The sequence below is a fragment of the Petromyzon marinus genome, chromosome 13 (genome assembly GCF_048934315.1).
Source record: "Petromyzon marinus isolate PM22_M1 ecotype Great Lakes invasive population chromosome 13, UKy_Petmar_22M1.pri1.0, whole genome shotgun sequence".
In the NCBI taxonomy this organism is placed as follows: domain Eukaryota; kingdom Metazoa; phylum Chordata; class Hyperoartia; order Petromyzontiformes; family Petromyzontidae; genus Petromyzon; species Petromyzon marinus.
The window spans coordinates 9,392,356-9,407,244 of NC_133679.1; the positions used below are offsets into that span (position 1 = coordinate 9,392,356).

General features: G+C 44.4%; 1 protein-coding gene across 1 annotated transcript in view; it reads right to left on the reverse strand.

The window, feature by feature from the left end:
* The window catches only part of LOC142924428 (uncharacterized), a 357,538-nt gene that overhangs the window by 323,981 nt on the left and 18,668 nt on the right, over window positions 1–14,889 (reverse strand). The gene's annotated exons all lie outside the window — the stretch shown is intronic.

Below are 14,889 nucleotides of genomic sequence, written 5' to 3' on the forward strand. Positions count from 1 at the left end.
CTTGGTTTTGGAGGTATTCAGGACTAGTTTAAGAGCAACTAGCTGATGTTGTAGTTTGTTGAAATCACCCTGGAGCTTAGCAATCACGTCATCCGGAGAGCGGCCAGCAGTAATCAGTATCGTGTCATCTGCAAACAGATTTACCCTGGAATGATCCAGGTCAGTGCCCAAGTCATTGACTTAAAGAGAGAACAAGAGGGGGTCGAGGATCGTACCCTGTGGAATCCTTTTTGTTATCTTAACACTGTTTGACCTTCAACCATCTATGAATACAGTTTTGGTGCGAGAAGAGAGGTAATTTTTTAAATAATTTTACTGCGTGTTTGGAGAAACGAAGGCAAATTAGTTTACTAAGCAGGGTGTTGTGGTCGGCTGTATCAAAGGCTTTGGACAAGTCAAGAAAAAGACTGGCGCAGTACTGCTTATTATCAAGGCTACTGTAAATGTGATTCAGAGAGACGAATGCAGTAGATGTGGTGCTGTATTTTTTTCGGAACCCAGATTGGTTTCGAGGTAATAGATTGTTGTCGGCCAGGAAACTGCTAATTTGGTAGTTCAATAATTTTTCAAATATTTTCATCAAAGGGGACCAAATTGAGATAGGTCGATAGTTATTTGGATCATTTTTAGGGCCTCCTTTGTGAAGTGGACGAACATAGGAATTTTGATTTAAAGCTTTCGTGACTGCAGTAATTCATATTCTTAGCTTTTTCGGTAAAGTCACGTTGAAGGGAAACAATAAATTAATAAAAAATATATAAAAAAATAAAAATTCTCACCTGATGACGACCGTTTGTGTTATGGTCGAAACGTCGTGAGAATTTTTATTTTTTATATATATTATTATTTTATTGTTTCCCTTCAACGTGACTTTACCGAAAAAGCTAAGAATATGAACATAGGAATGTTTCCACTCTAGAGATACTGATGCTTCTTTGATGGACAGGTTGCAAATATGGGCTATAGGTTTGTATATTAGGTGACCAACAGTTAGCAGAGCAAAGACGGGAATACTATCTGCTCCGCTAGAGGAGGACCCTTTGAGGTAGGACAGTTGTTTGAGAACATTACTTTCGTAGATAGGCTGGAAACTAATTTCGTTTAATGTTTGGAACCGGGGTATATGAAATTGCATGAGCAGGGGTGACTCCCAATACATTATCAAAAAAGTCACCAGCTTTAGAAAAATGAAGGTTCAAATTGTTGACAATTTTTTGGGGCTCCCCATTTCGCTTAAGCGTAACAGGCAGATTATCTGTGTTGGATGCCTTTTTTATACATTTGATTGTTTTCCAGAAGATCTTGGCATTGCCATGTGATTCCAGGAGAGTGGAGGAAAAGTAGGCATTTTTTACATGCCGTATTTGTTTGACGCATCTATTCCTTAAAATTCTCTATTCTAGCCAGTCATTGACCAAATTACTTTTCTGAGCACATGCCCAAGCCTTGTCCCTAGTTTTCATGAGCTTAGTAATCAAAGGCTCAAACCATGGTGGGCGGTTTCCTTTAATTTTAAATCTAACCAACGCAGTATGTTTGTTAAGAATTTGGAGAAACGTGTACCTGAAGGTCTCCCAAGCCGTAGTCAGGTTGGGGATATCACAGACCTTGTCAATATCCGAGTGAAGCACATCATTAGTATATGCCTGTATGCTGAAGTGTCTCATGGAGTGCTTCTCAACCAATTTAGGGGGGGGGGGGGCTTTTGAATGAACGATCTCAAGGGTGGCAACGTAGCACAGCGATACCACTTTCACGTTACAGCAAGAAGACCATGGGTGGAGTTTGCATGTTCTCCCCTGCTGTTAGGCATGGGCTTACTCCTGGCTCTCCAGTCCCCTCTCATAGTTCATGTAACCCGTGTGAACTTGCCTATAAGTGTGAGTTGCACGTGGAATCACGTCACTCTTTTGTTATTTTATCTAGATGCGCGGTGCACAGAGGTTTGCCCATGCGACTGAATGTAACATTGGTGAAACGCAATGGCCTACTTCAATTGTGACGTGCCCGGGTGAAGTGGGGGTGGGGGGGGGGTTGAGCTATGCGGTGGTTGTGGCTTGTGGGGAGCTAAATATTGTCCTTGGTTGTTATTGCAGTGACTCTTCAAGAGCATTTTAGGAATAAAGTACTGCCGTTACCGGAATTCCTTGTGCCTCGTTCCTTGGTGCCGCATGGCCCATTCATCAAGAAGGAAGGAGGGACCACAACACGTACCTTACCAGATTAAGCCCACTGAGCTATTACTTAACCATAATATCGGCCCGAATTTTTTATATAATACATTTTTTTATACATGTGTAGTGGATTCAACTGAGTCGCAGACGTACTTCTTAGAGGCAACACATTTATTACACCAACACGTAATACACAAAGGGGTAGCTGCCCCTTTACCAGATAACAGCCTAGGGTGGTGGACCACCCGGCTAAACTACACTAACACACTGGGTGTTAGCTACAATGGACCGGACCCCAGCTCGGGTCCGGGTCCACGTGTTGGAGATTCTTCTTCGACGTAGAACGTAGATCTTCAGATGGCGGTAGCAACGCTGATCCCTGGTCCCTGTGGGGACCCCACTTATATGCTCCCGGGTCGTGGCCGGCCCCGCCCACCTTCGAGAGAGTCCGAGCTCTCTCTCGACCCTTCTCGTAGGATCTTTCCCCACGGCCTGTGACCAGCCCCCACCTGGAGCCCCATGCTGACTTTACCGGTCACGTGCCTTCGGGGTCAACCAGAGTGCCATGGCCCAGGGTCACCTTGTCCCTTGGCTGACACTCTCCCACTCCCTGCGGTGGGAGACGGCACTGCACGCCACGCGTGGTGCCACTGAGCGCTATCCCAGCGCTCACCGAGCCCTCACTAGGGCTGGTACTACACCAACCTACGGGGAGTCCGCGATGGTGGATCCAAGTCCCGGGCAAAACCGGGAAGTACAGCTAGTCTCCATATATATAAAAGGCAAAGTTGTGATTATGTGTGTCTGTTCAAAATGTTTAGCGTACTTCCGGACATGCAACAAACTTGAAATTTGCCATGTGGGTATTTTCCAGACTGTACACCATGCAAGCATTATAAGAATACAATTTGTTTTGGGGGGGGGGAGCTCAATAATGCATAGATTTTTTTTAACGGCAAGTGAGCTGTGACGTCAAATCTGTCACGTGACCCGCGCATGTGGAAGCGTAACGCATTGTAGTGTAGTGGTTAGCGCGCTGTGTCTGTGTGTGTGTCTGTCTGTGTGTGTGTCTGTGTGTGTCTGTGTGTCTGTCTGTGTGTCTGTCTGTGTGTGTGTGTGTCTGTGTGTGTGGAAGCGTAACGCATTGTAGTGTAGTGGTTAGCGCTACGCTGCGCTACGAACCCGGCGACCCGAGTTCGATCCCCGCTCACGGCCACCACCGGTGACGATTATTTGAACCGGTCCTGGGTCTCCCCTCGGTCGACTCAGCCTCAAACGAGTAACTGGTGTGGTGTGTGAACATCGCCACTGGGGAGACAAAGGCGGCCGGACATAGTGAATCCAAGTCCCGGGCGAAGCCGGATAGTAAAGCTAGTAATAATTATAAACGGACTTGCCTTAACTTCTGATGATGCTGCGCACAAGGATGCAGTAACGATGCAGTAACGATGATGCTGACGAGGACGATGGTGATGACGATGGTGATCGTTGTGATGTCGTTACCGTTCCTATATATCTCATCACTTTCTCGCATCACATTGCCTCTCATCACTCTCTCTCTCTCTCGATGCAGTCGTGTAGAGTTCCAGATTCGATTCGCAGATAACAAGTTCATGAATAATCGGGCAACACCATGTTGACGGAACAGCTGGAACGCATTGTCTTGATCATTTTCTCTTATGTTGGAAATGGAGGCGTGTTTTTCTGCCCCCCCCCCCCCCAAAAAAGACTGTAAATGCATATTTAGCAACCCGAGAATCGGGCTGTGTGCTCATTATTGTGTTTGTCTTCTGCCCACCACACATCTCTGAAGTTGAAGCCATAGTTCGAGACTCACATTTCCATGGCAGCACGCGGATATACAGGCTGCAGTGAGGCATAGCCAACTTGGAGCATGCTCAAAGTCGGTCGTTAATACCCTTTTAACGCCACATACTTCAAAGTGTATGAAATATGCCCATAGGCACTGCATGCATCTTTCTTGGAACATAGTAATTTAAGCCACCTTGCAACCGTGTCATACTCCATAATGGTAAATTTGCCAATTAGAGATTATTTCATATTCCTTTTTGCTGAATGGTAATTTTACTCACAAATAATTTATCAGAAAGAGGGGGGGGGGGGGGGGGTGGCACAGATGGGTGACATCTGCAAAAAAATATTTGCCAGCTCTTGAACGACGACATTTATATTGGCGATATGCTCTCTCTTTATTATTGACTGTCGTGGTGTATACTGTAAATGGTTAGCACGCGGAGTTCTTGAGTACGATTGTATCTTCCACCGTTCACACATCGCTGCATGTATCTAACGTCCCAGTCGTTGACGATGTTAGTCACACAGACGCCTAGATATCGAATCGTTATGAACGTTCGAGGGACTGTGTTAGGGATGAGCGTCGGGCTGGGAACTCAGTGTGAGGGGCAGGCGTTCGGGCGTGAGTAACATGGTGTGAAATTGAAAAATAAAAAGTTTACACACAAGAAATGGAGAGTGACTCAGCATCCTTTAGTAAAATAACATGGGCTGTTAAATGTCCCTCTATTTTCTGAACACACACACACACCTCGTACATTTAACACTGCGGTTATTACTAGCACCATCACTTTTTACATAGGCCTTTGTGTCTCGAGAGACAATTATTTTTTGCGCCTGCTGCCAGCCGAGTCGGTCGCCGGCAGGTTTCTCCCAGTCATTTGGGTTGATGTCGCAGCTCTTCGTGTCCCGTTCACAGACATCTTTGAAGCGCAGGACCGGGCGACCAGTGACCCGTGTGCCTGATGCCAGCTCGCCGTACAAGACATCCTTGGGTATTCTGCCATCCTGCATGCGGCGCACGTGTCCAAGCCATCTCAGGCGCCTATGACTGAGTAGAGAGTACATGCTGGGAATGTTGGCCAAGTTGAGAACTGATGTGTTGGGAATGCGATCTTGCCATCTGATACCGAGGATGCGCCTGAGACATCGGAGGTGGAATGTGTTTAGTCGATGTTCTTGATGGGCGTATGTTGTCCAGGACTCAGACCCATAGAGGAGGGTGCTAAGGACGCAGGCCCGGTACACTTGTACTTTGGTGTTGAGCGTTAGGGATTTGTTCTCCCACACTCTTTTAGTCAACCTGAACATAGCTGTAGACGCCTTCCCAATGCGCTTGTCAATCTCTGTGACAAGGGACAAATTGTAGGTGATGGTAGAACCCAAGTAGGTGAAGTCCTGAACGACTTCCAGGATGTAGCTGCCAATGTTTATGGAAGGGGTGTCTCTGACATCCTGGCCCATGACATTGGTCTTTTTCAGACTGATTGTCAGGCCAAAGTTGTTGCAGGCATTGGCAAGGTGGTCGATGAGTGTCTGCAGACCTTGTTCTGTGTGAGCTGTCAGCGCAGCATCATCAGCGAATAGGAGTTCTCTGATGAGGACTTTGCGGACTTTGGTTTTGGATCTGAGACGGCCAAGGTTGAAGAGTTTACCATCAGATCTTGTTTGAAGAAAGACTCCCTCTTCTGCTGTCCCAAAGGCATGTGTGAGCATAAGTGAGAAAAAGATGCCAAATAGTGTTGGGGGAAGCACGCACCCCACCTGCTTTACACCGCTGAGTATGGGAAATTCCTCTGAGGTGGTGCCGCTGTGCTGTATTGTTCCTTTCTTGTTGTCATGGAAAGAGGAGATGACTGCCAGCAGCTTCGGTGGACAACCGATCACTTTGAGGAGTTTGAAAAGGCATCCCCTACTGATGAGGTCAAAGGCTTTTGTAAGATCAATGAATGCCAAGTACAGGGGCATTCTCTGCTCTCGACATTTCTCCTGTAGCTGACGCAAGGAGAAGAGCATATCAATTGTAGACCTTCCTGCTCTGAAGCCACACTGAGCCTCAGGATACGTCCTCTCAACTAGTATCTGTAACCTGCTGAGGGCCACACGGGCAAAGGTTTTCCCCACAATGCTCAGCAGGGAGATGCCGCGGTAGTTATTGCAGTCCCCACGGTCACCCTTGTTTTTTTTTTATATAGGGTGATGATGTTGGAGTCTCTCATGTCTTGAGGCACTGCTCCTTCTTCCCAGCACTGGCAGAGAAGTTCATGGAGCCTTGTGAGGACGGCGGGTTTTGCACATTTCAGTACCTCAGGTGTGATGCCATCACTATAACCATTCAAATGCGTCGCGCTCAACGCACGCACGAGGCACACCATTTCGCCGTTGCCGCTCGAGGCATGGAGAAACTCCCCAAGGGTACGGTGTTGCTCCACACGATCGGCGCTGCCGAGGGTGTTCTGCTCTGCAGGGCTCGCCCCGCGGGCTCTTCGGTGACGACTGTCTGACGTCATACTCCACATGCTGAAGAAGAAGAAGAAGAAGTAGTAGAAGACGAAACCCCCCACCCACAGCACATGGAGCTAAATGTCAGACATGCCAAACACGTAATGCCACCCGAAAACGGATTGGTGAGCGTTGCTCTCCGGTTATTGCTTGCACCTCCTGCACATGCCACCGTCGACTTTTATAAGCTGCACACATTGTGAGCAATACGTCAAGGGGCATTACATTTTCTGACGCCTAATTTATTATACCAGGAGGATGACTGCACCTCTAAGCTGTCATTATGAGTGTTATTCCAGAATGATCAATATCCTCGTGATGCAGAATGATTTAAACGTAACACATTGGCTTACAATACTTAATTCGCCATTAAGCACCTCTGCAGAAAGTTCCCGGATATATTCTGAGGCACATATTACACAAATTGTCCTGAAGAATAATACTACATTTGAACGGCAAGTAAAATTGTACTCAGATTGTAAATGTTGTGGATTTGCTCTCCAACACATCAGTGTGCTGTACAAGTAACGAATTAGCATGTTCTGTTTACGTAACAAACCTTACTAATTGGCTGTGTCGGGTATTTGTATGTAATACATTGTTTCTGTATTATATTAATGCAACGTTCAGCCTACATAATACATTCACTGCAGTTGAGGGCTTCGAAACGTCACATCAACACATCATTGAGGATTATGTGACCTTTCATTTGCTATCAAAGAAGCACCTCGAGTAGCATATGTGTGCACACCACCGATTTGGAGCTTATGCACGCATTAAATGGGCTTTCTTTTCCATTGCTTCGTGTAATGTATCCTATGTGCACAATTGTCATTTTGGCAAAAACCCATGTGGGTCTGATGGATCGTTGTGTTTATGCATTTTTTCTATTAACTCCACCAAGATTAAGTTCTAGTCCAGGACGCTCCACCAGTGGGAGTGTATTGTCTGGGGGGGGGGGGGGGTGGGGGGGGGTAAAGAGAGGTCCTGAAAATTTTTCGACGATATATGAGGTCGTGTGAATGTACATGTACTGTGCAATCTAGGTGTCTCTTGTAAGCTTTAGGAGGACCCTTACTTGGAGCACCATAGGAGTAATTTCAGGACTTGAGTTTCAATGCCGTTGCTCCCTATTAAATGATCAGTTATAACACAACGGGGAGAAATAAACAGTGGTTCTTTTCCAGTGAAAAGGCATTATATAGTCATTCCAAACATGGCAGGTTTCATAGATTTTTATGTATTTTAATGCCAGATTGAGCATTGCACAAATATACTTGAATCATGAAGATATTCAAGCTCGAAACAATCTGCTCTCTTGTACGTAGCATTTTATACTGTGGCAAAGTTAAGCGGATAGCACATTTACAGCACTTAAAATGAGCCCTTCAGATGTAAGTCAAGAGTTGACCCTATGTACAGATTGACAATGTCCGTAATTGCCCAGTTTCAATGATTTCCATTTTAACAAGCGATAAAGTCACGAGATGATCACGTCTGATAATGCCTATAAAAATACAAAGGCCATGGCCTCATACAAAGTTAATCTTGAAGCTTTTGTAATCACGATGGAATGGAACACTCTGAATGCCCCATAATGAGTGTGGTAAAATTGTTTTTGTATGTGCAGGTATTAAATACAAAGGCTTCAAAATTACACTTGATGAGCAGCGGACAGGATGAAGCAATAAAGAAATGTATATGTGCCTTTTATAAGCTATTCTGGAAATAATAGCGGTGGGATAAAAACTAATTCAATGTATTATTGTCTAATATAGAGTTTCATTCGAATATCAGTTATATTTATAAAGTGTCTACCTGTTTGCTACATCTTGAGACACCGTACGAATAAGGGCTAAACATGCAATGATTACTTTAACTTGCATTTGTTCTCTAATCCATGCATCACTATATTTCAGTACAATGCCAAACATAAACCTCTCTGTTCTTCTTTGCGCACTTTTCAAATCTCGTTCCATTTCATTTGTAAATGTCCCTTGTTTCCGAGCGATGTAATTGCAGGTAAATTACAATGATGGAAGCGTTTGTCTTGAGGCAAATTAAGTTAGTCTGAGCAAGATGCGTTGCTTAGAGATGAATGATTGCCAAGACTGGCAGAGTAGAAGCCAGAGTGGACGTCTGCAACAGAGATGGAGTGATAAGTTCAGGTCGTGTGCAGTTGCTAAATTGATGTATGCATGATTAGACTGTTAGAGATAGGGCCGGCTTGGGGAGGCCTTCGTCCAGCAGCGGACTGATCATCACAGATGAGAATTACATTTAGCATAAGCTAACGCTATCTCTCCGTGCATTGAAATCAATCTATTCAGATGGAATAAAAACACACAACACGCCAGGCACGTGATGCCCTGAATACACATTTTTTCACGTACTAAAATAATTAAATATTGTTGTCACAAATTGCTATGTACTTGTTTGGCACCGATAACAACATAATCGAGTATTGCGATGTACCATTAAGCCTTGAAGAATTATATTCCACAAGTGAGGATTTCATGTGACCTGCCACGTGTGATGTGCATCAAACATTAATTTTGAGCACTTACGTCCGTGAACGCGTTTGCCAACCAAGCGTCATTGCTATAATTGGAATTTAACTGCCAATGAAAGCAATAATAATAATAATTTTGACTGAAAACTTTCGTGACTGCAGGAATTCATATTCTTGGTTCTTTCGGTAAAGTCACGTAGATAGAAAATAAAACAAAATACAAATTTTGAAGGTTTCATTTCTGGGAATGATTCGTTCAGTCGCTACAATCGCTACTGGCTCATTGAAACAAGTCCGGACAAAGATGTGTTTTTGCTTTTATTTTTAATTAATTTTATTTTTAATTATTATTTATTTTTTATTTTCTATCTACGTGACTTTACCGAAAGAACCAAGAGTAATAATAATAATCACAATGACATAAACAAATGCAGGTGTACATGGAAGAAGTCTGGAAAGGTAAGATGCGAATCTTATTTAGCGAATGCTTTGACACGTGACTGTCACACAGCTAGAAAAAATAAATTATTTTCGTTGTCAACGTTATATGTTGTGTGAGTGGATGTCAGCCCACGTAACCACAGAGGCACGTGACCGCCTCCTCCTCCTCCTCCAGCACGCGCAGGGCATCCCCCCACCCCCGGCACGCCATGAAGGACATCACAGCCGGAGGCGATTGTCTGTGCGCCATTGGTCTCCTGCTCCCCGCATTCACGCGGCGGTGCTGTCACGGAGTCGCCGTAGTAGAACGCACGACCATCGATGATCAGAAGCGGCACGCACACCACCCCCCTTCCCTGGTCACGCCGGTTAGCGGTTCAACTGAGCACCACTCGCGCCTTCGGAGGTCGAAGCCAGGCATTTTGAACAGACGGATCACTGACGAGTGATGAGTGAAAACACTGAAACAGCAACATCACGGTCAGAAGGTGAGGACGAGGAATGAACCCAAGTCTAGACTTGAAGAGGCGAAGAAGGGCTCTTTGATGTGCAGCCAGACAGGCGGAAGGCACGCGACCCCCTCCCACCGAGCAGAGGATGAGGTTGCCAGTCAACGATGGTTGTATGTGCGGCGGACCACTTGTGGATAGTAGAGAGCAAAATGAGCAGGGAGAGGTAATGTCACTCATGCAGAACGCCCATTCTCTGCGGCCCTATCCCTTCCTATTTTCCGCAGTTGTCCACGATTTTACCCATAATAGCGTATGAGAAGTTCTGCAGCGATTGCTGTAACCCCCCAAATAATCACCACGATTGTCTGAAATTTAAAAAAAATCCCGTAATCGAAACCTGCACACGGGCTGAACAGTACTTGCGATGCTCGCGAGACAACACAGGCACGTGCAAACACTCACTGTGACAGAGAGACACGGACATGAGTGGACTCGCAGAGACACGGAGGCACAGACATGGATACACTCGGACACGGAGGCACAGACATGGATACACTCACGGAGAGCTCATAAGACAAAGTCACGGCGCCAGAGACGAAGGCAAACATGGAGACGCAACAACAGCCGCCGTATGGATTTTCCAGATGCTTCTTATGTAGTGGTGGTGACTGCGGCGCTTGTGCCATACTAGGTGAATTTTGAGGCCACGTGAAACTGTTCAGTTGCTTATACGAAGATACAAATACAAAGGTACCCCATATATCCCTGAACAGACGGCTGAGGCCAGTGCTGTTAGCGAGCACCTATGAAAGCCGGCACGGCACACGAGGGGGTGGGTGGCCAACACCACGCTCGGCCGCCTTTGTCTCCCAAGTGCCGATATTTACACACTGCACCAGGTACTCATTTGAGACTGAGTCTACTTAGGAGAGGCCCAGGACTGGTTCAGATAATCGTCACTGGTGTTGGCCGTGAGCGGGAATCGAACGGAACGCAGCGTGCTAACCGCTGCACTACCGCTTCCCACATGCGAGATACACGCACACACAGACACACACAAAGACACGTGTCTCTCCGTATTTCTGTGTGGACAACATACACGTCAGTGACCCCGCTATGCTGCAAACACTCATTACCTCCGACTTTTGTTCGCAGGTAAGAGCTGTCACGTGGACATTTCATCCTATTACCCACGATGTTATCAATGGGTAATGGTCATCACATCATTAATCCTATTATCCACGATATTTTTGAAGATAAGAAAAGTCGTGTGGAAATGTCATTCTGCTATCAGTGCATCATCCAAAAATTTTTACCCCCTGTATAACAGGACTCAAATTTAGAAAAATCCCACAGATAATAGAATCCACGATAATCCCGAGAAGGGGCGTTCTGTATAAATCAGAACAGTTTACGATCATGGTATGATGGTCCATACCTCCAAGCTAGCACCTTGGAGACAAGGATTGGTGTATAATGTACATCTGTGAATATCCCAAATCCGCTCTCTCTAACGGTGACCAGCAGCAATTAAAGTTTATCAAACAGCGTTTGCGGACCTTTGAATGTCATCCCCTTGTATCTGTGCAGTTTCTCCAGATACATTGTGTTCCTCTCACATGTCAAACATTCATCCATGGAATTGGCTAAAGCATCCCAATGAAAAAAAAGTACTTTGCCTCAGTATGGATTTCCCAGATGCTTCCTATGTGCGGCATTGTATAGTAACTCATTTTCAGGTCTAATAGCCAAAAGGCAGCCTCTGGGTGAGCTGAATGGATGTCTTCAATGCCTCTGCTGAATTCATGAAGTTCAGAAGCGAATTCCCTTGACTTATTCTGAATTACAAGTGAACTGCACTAATGGTGTGATAAGCCTTCAGGGTATACTTTCGGAGTGCCACGGGCAAGACCGTGTCCAGTGGGTTGGTATCTCCTTCGGTGGGATTATCCGACCAGCGCACCTCTGCCGCTGAGCAGAAACACTCTGGGAATACTTCCTCTACCCACCCGGACATACCTGAACAATCTCCCACTAATACACCTAGAATCAAGTCAGGCATTCTGGAACACATCATTATAGACTGTTGGAGCAACAAGAAAGTAAACATCATCCCGAATTAGCAGCTCATTGAGAGTCCGACCATCATGCAGCCATTAGGAGACTCACTGCCCCCAGCACTATTGGGCTGCCTCATCCACATTGTATCCGAACGGGCCACGGAAGGTGCAATCACCTTTTGCACAAAGGGGAAATAAAAAAATTCACCCAAGTTTGACTGGCGCACCGCAACAAACGGTGGGACAAGCACACACGTGGTTTACACTCACTGTCGTCTGATGCTGGCAGTTGGATTACAACCTCTACATCAGGGGTCGGGAACCTATGGCTCGCGAGCCAGATGTGGCTCTTTTGATGATTGCATATGGCTCGCAGATAAAACAAAATATTCTCACTTGTTTTAATCCATCCATCAATTTTTCACTGCGCATGTCCTGTTCAGGGCTGCAGGAGCAATTGTCCATTATTTTAATTGGATGATACTGGCCTACGTATGCATGTGAGCAGTCATTCTCACATCTTAAAAACATCAAGTCCAACCTACGATCACGTTTAACGGATGAAAGCCTCAACGCTTGCATGAAGCTTAACCTCACTAAGTACCAACCCGACTACAAAGACATCAGCAAATCCATGCAGCACCAGAAGTCGCATTAATGGTGAGTGTTATAACAACATTATTTAAAAGAATAAATTCAGAGGCTTATTATACTGACATTTAGTTGAATTCACTTTTAAAATATATTATATGGCTCTCACTGAAATAAATTTCCAAATTTTTTGCTTTCATGGCTCTCTTAGTCAAAAAGGTTCCCGACCCCTGCTCTACATCGATTCGTCGTTGCTACTCAATCCATGTCGATGCTAAATAGCGAGGGTGGAACTCGTGGTGTTTCACAAACCCTGGATCATGCAAATTCGCAATGAATATTCATAAATGTCGGAGGATAGTTCGACACAATAGGGAATATATTGGCATGTGAGAGATATGCCACCTTGAGATATAAATATATTAACTGATAAGATATGCAAATGTGACCAGTATATGTGCTCAAAACGACATCAATGCAATATTAATGCATTTTTTTTTTACCAGCTATCCCCATCATCGCATTTTTATGATATATTGTTTTTTTTTACATTCCAGGGTAAACGCTCTATATTTTACTATACGATGCATTAATGTGTTCATAGAACATTCATTGGCGATAAAACCATATAATTTGCGATGCGTTTACACTCCAGCGTGCTGTGGCTTTGTCACACCCACAGGGGTTGAATGAGCTCCAAGTACCGCATTGCTTAGTAATACGGTAATTGCGCCGTCTGCTGGCCACGGTAATGTACTAACCAATGTTTTGGCATTGCATAAAGACGTGATATTTTTTCTAGATTTGAAGCTTTCGTGACTGCAAGGATTCATACTCTTTGGTTTTATTTGGTAAAGTCACGTAGGTAAAATAAAATAAAACAATTAAATCACGACGTTTCGGAGGCAACACAAGCTTCCGTCTTCAGGTGGACACAGATATTCTGCTGTGACTGTTCCACCTGAAGACGGAAGCTTGTGTTGCCTCTGAAACGTCGTGATTTAATTGTTTTATTTTATTTTACCTACGTGACTTTACCGAATAATACCAAAGAGTACGTGATATTTTGTTGTGTCACAGTTATATGCGACAGCACATCAACATGAAGTTTTAACAGTCTATCATTATTGAGATATTCACTGACCATTTACACTGAATGAGTGATGATCAGTGGACTCTATTAACTCATTTGAGGCTGAGTCGACCTTGGGAGGCTCAGGGCTGATTCAGATAATAGTCACTTGTGTTTGCCGTGAGCGTGTCGTGCCGGCCTTCATAGGTGCTCGCTAACAGCACTTGCCTCAACAGTCTGTTAAAGGCTATACGGGGATCTTTGTTTGTGTCTACTAACTCACTTTAAGCCAGTGGGTAAACACGTGAAGTTTAATATTATCCAGATATGTACAAAGAGGCACAACCTGACTCTTAGGTTACGTCTATGGAATTCTACGATACAAAGCAACCTCTTTCCAACCTGATGACGGACACTTGTGTTGCGATCAAAACGTCGTGATCTATTATTTTTCTATCTACGTGACTTTACCGAAAGAACCAAAGAGTATGGATTCCTGCAGTCACGAAAGCTTCACATCAAGATTGATACAAAACTTTTCAATTACTTGGTGATATGTTTTTGCGAAGACTACGGGTAGATTGTAAGTGCATTGTTCAACGTGGTTGGTTTTGCTTATTTTGGTATGGCTTGTTGCACTGTATAGGCAAAACTAAATAAATGTTGACAAAATGTATGTGTCCAGAATAAAATCACAAGATTGTGAGCTGGGAGAGTCAGCACGTCGGCATACCCTGGCTCTGTTCTATTTCGAGGTCATTAATGGTCGATATGTAATAGTTTAAGTGTCTTCGTGGAAACAAATCAATGCATTTGTGCAAATTATAGTAACTAAAAATAATACCTACGTGACTTTACCGAAAGAACCAAAGAGTATGGATTCCTGCAGTCACGGAAGCTTCAAATCAAGATTAAAAAAAACATGTTATATCCATTCATCCCACACCACAAAATATTCAATTGTGATCTGGCTACAATTTACCTATCACAAATAGGCACATTATTACGCAATTATCGAAGCTGACGGAAATGTCCAATTAGGTGTCTTCATGCCGAGTCATATTATTTTTCCACGCATCCTACAATTTACGATGGAAGTAATCTGTATAGTTTATGTATGTAAGTGTGATAATGCATTGAGCAAATACAAAAAAACGTGCGTGTCATTTACACTACTTTCTAAAAGGAAAAAATATACAGAAGACTGACATTTCTAGTCACTGTCCTTGTTCAGAACACAAAATAATAAACTACCTGTGAATGTTCCCTT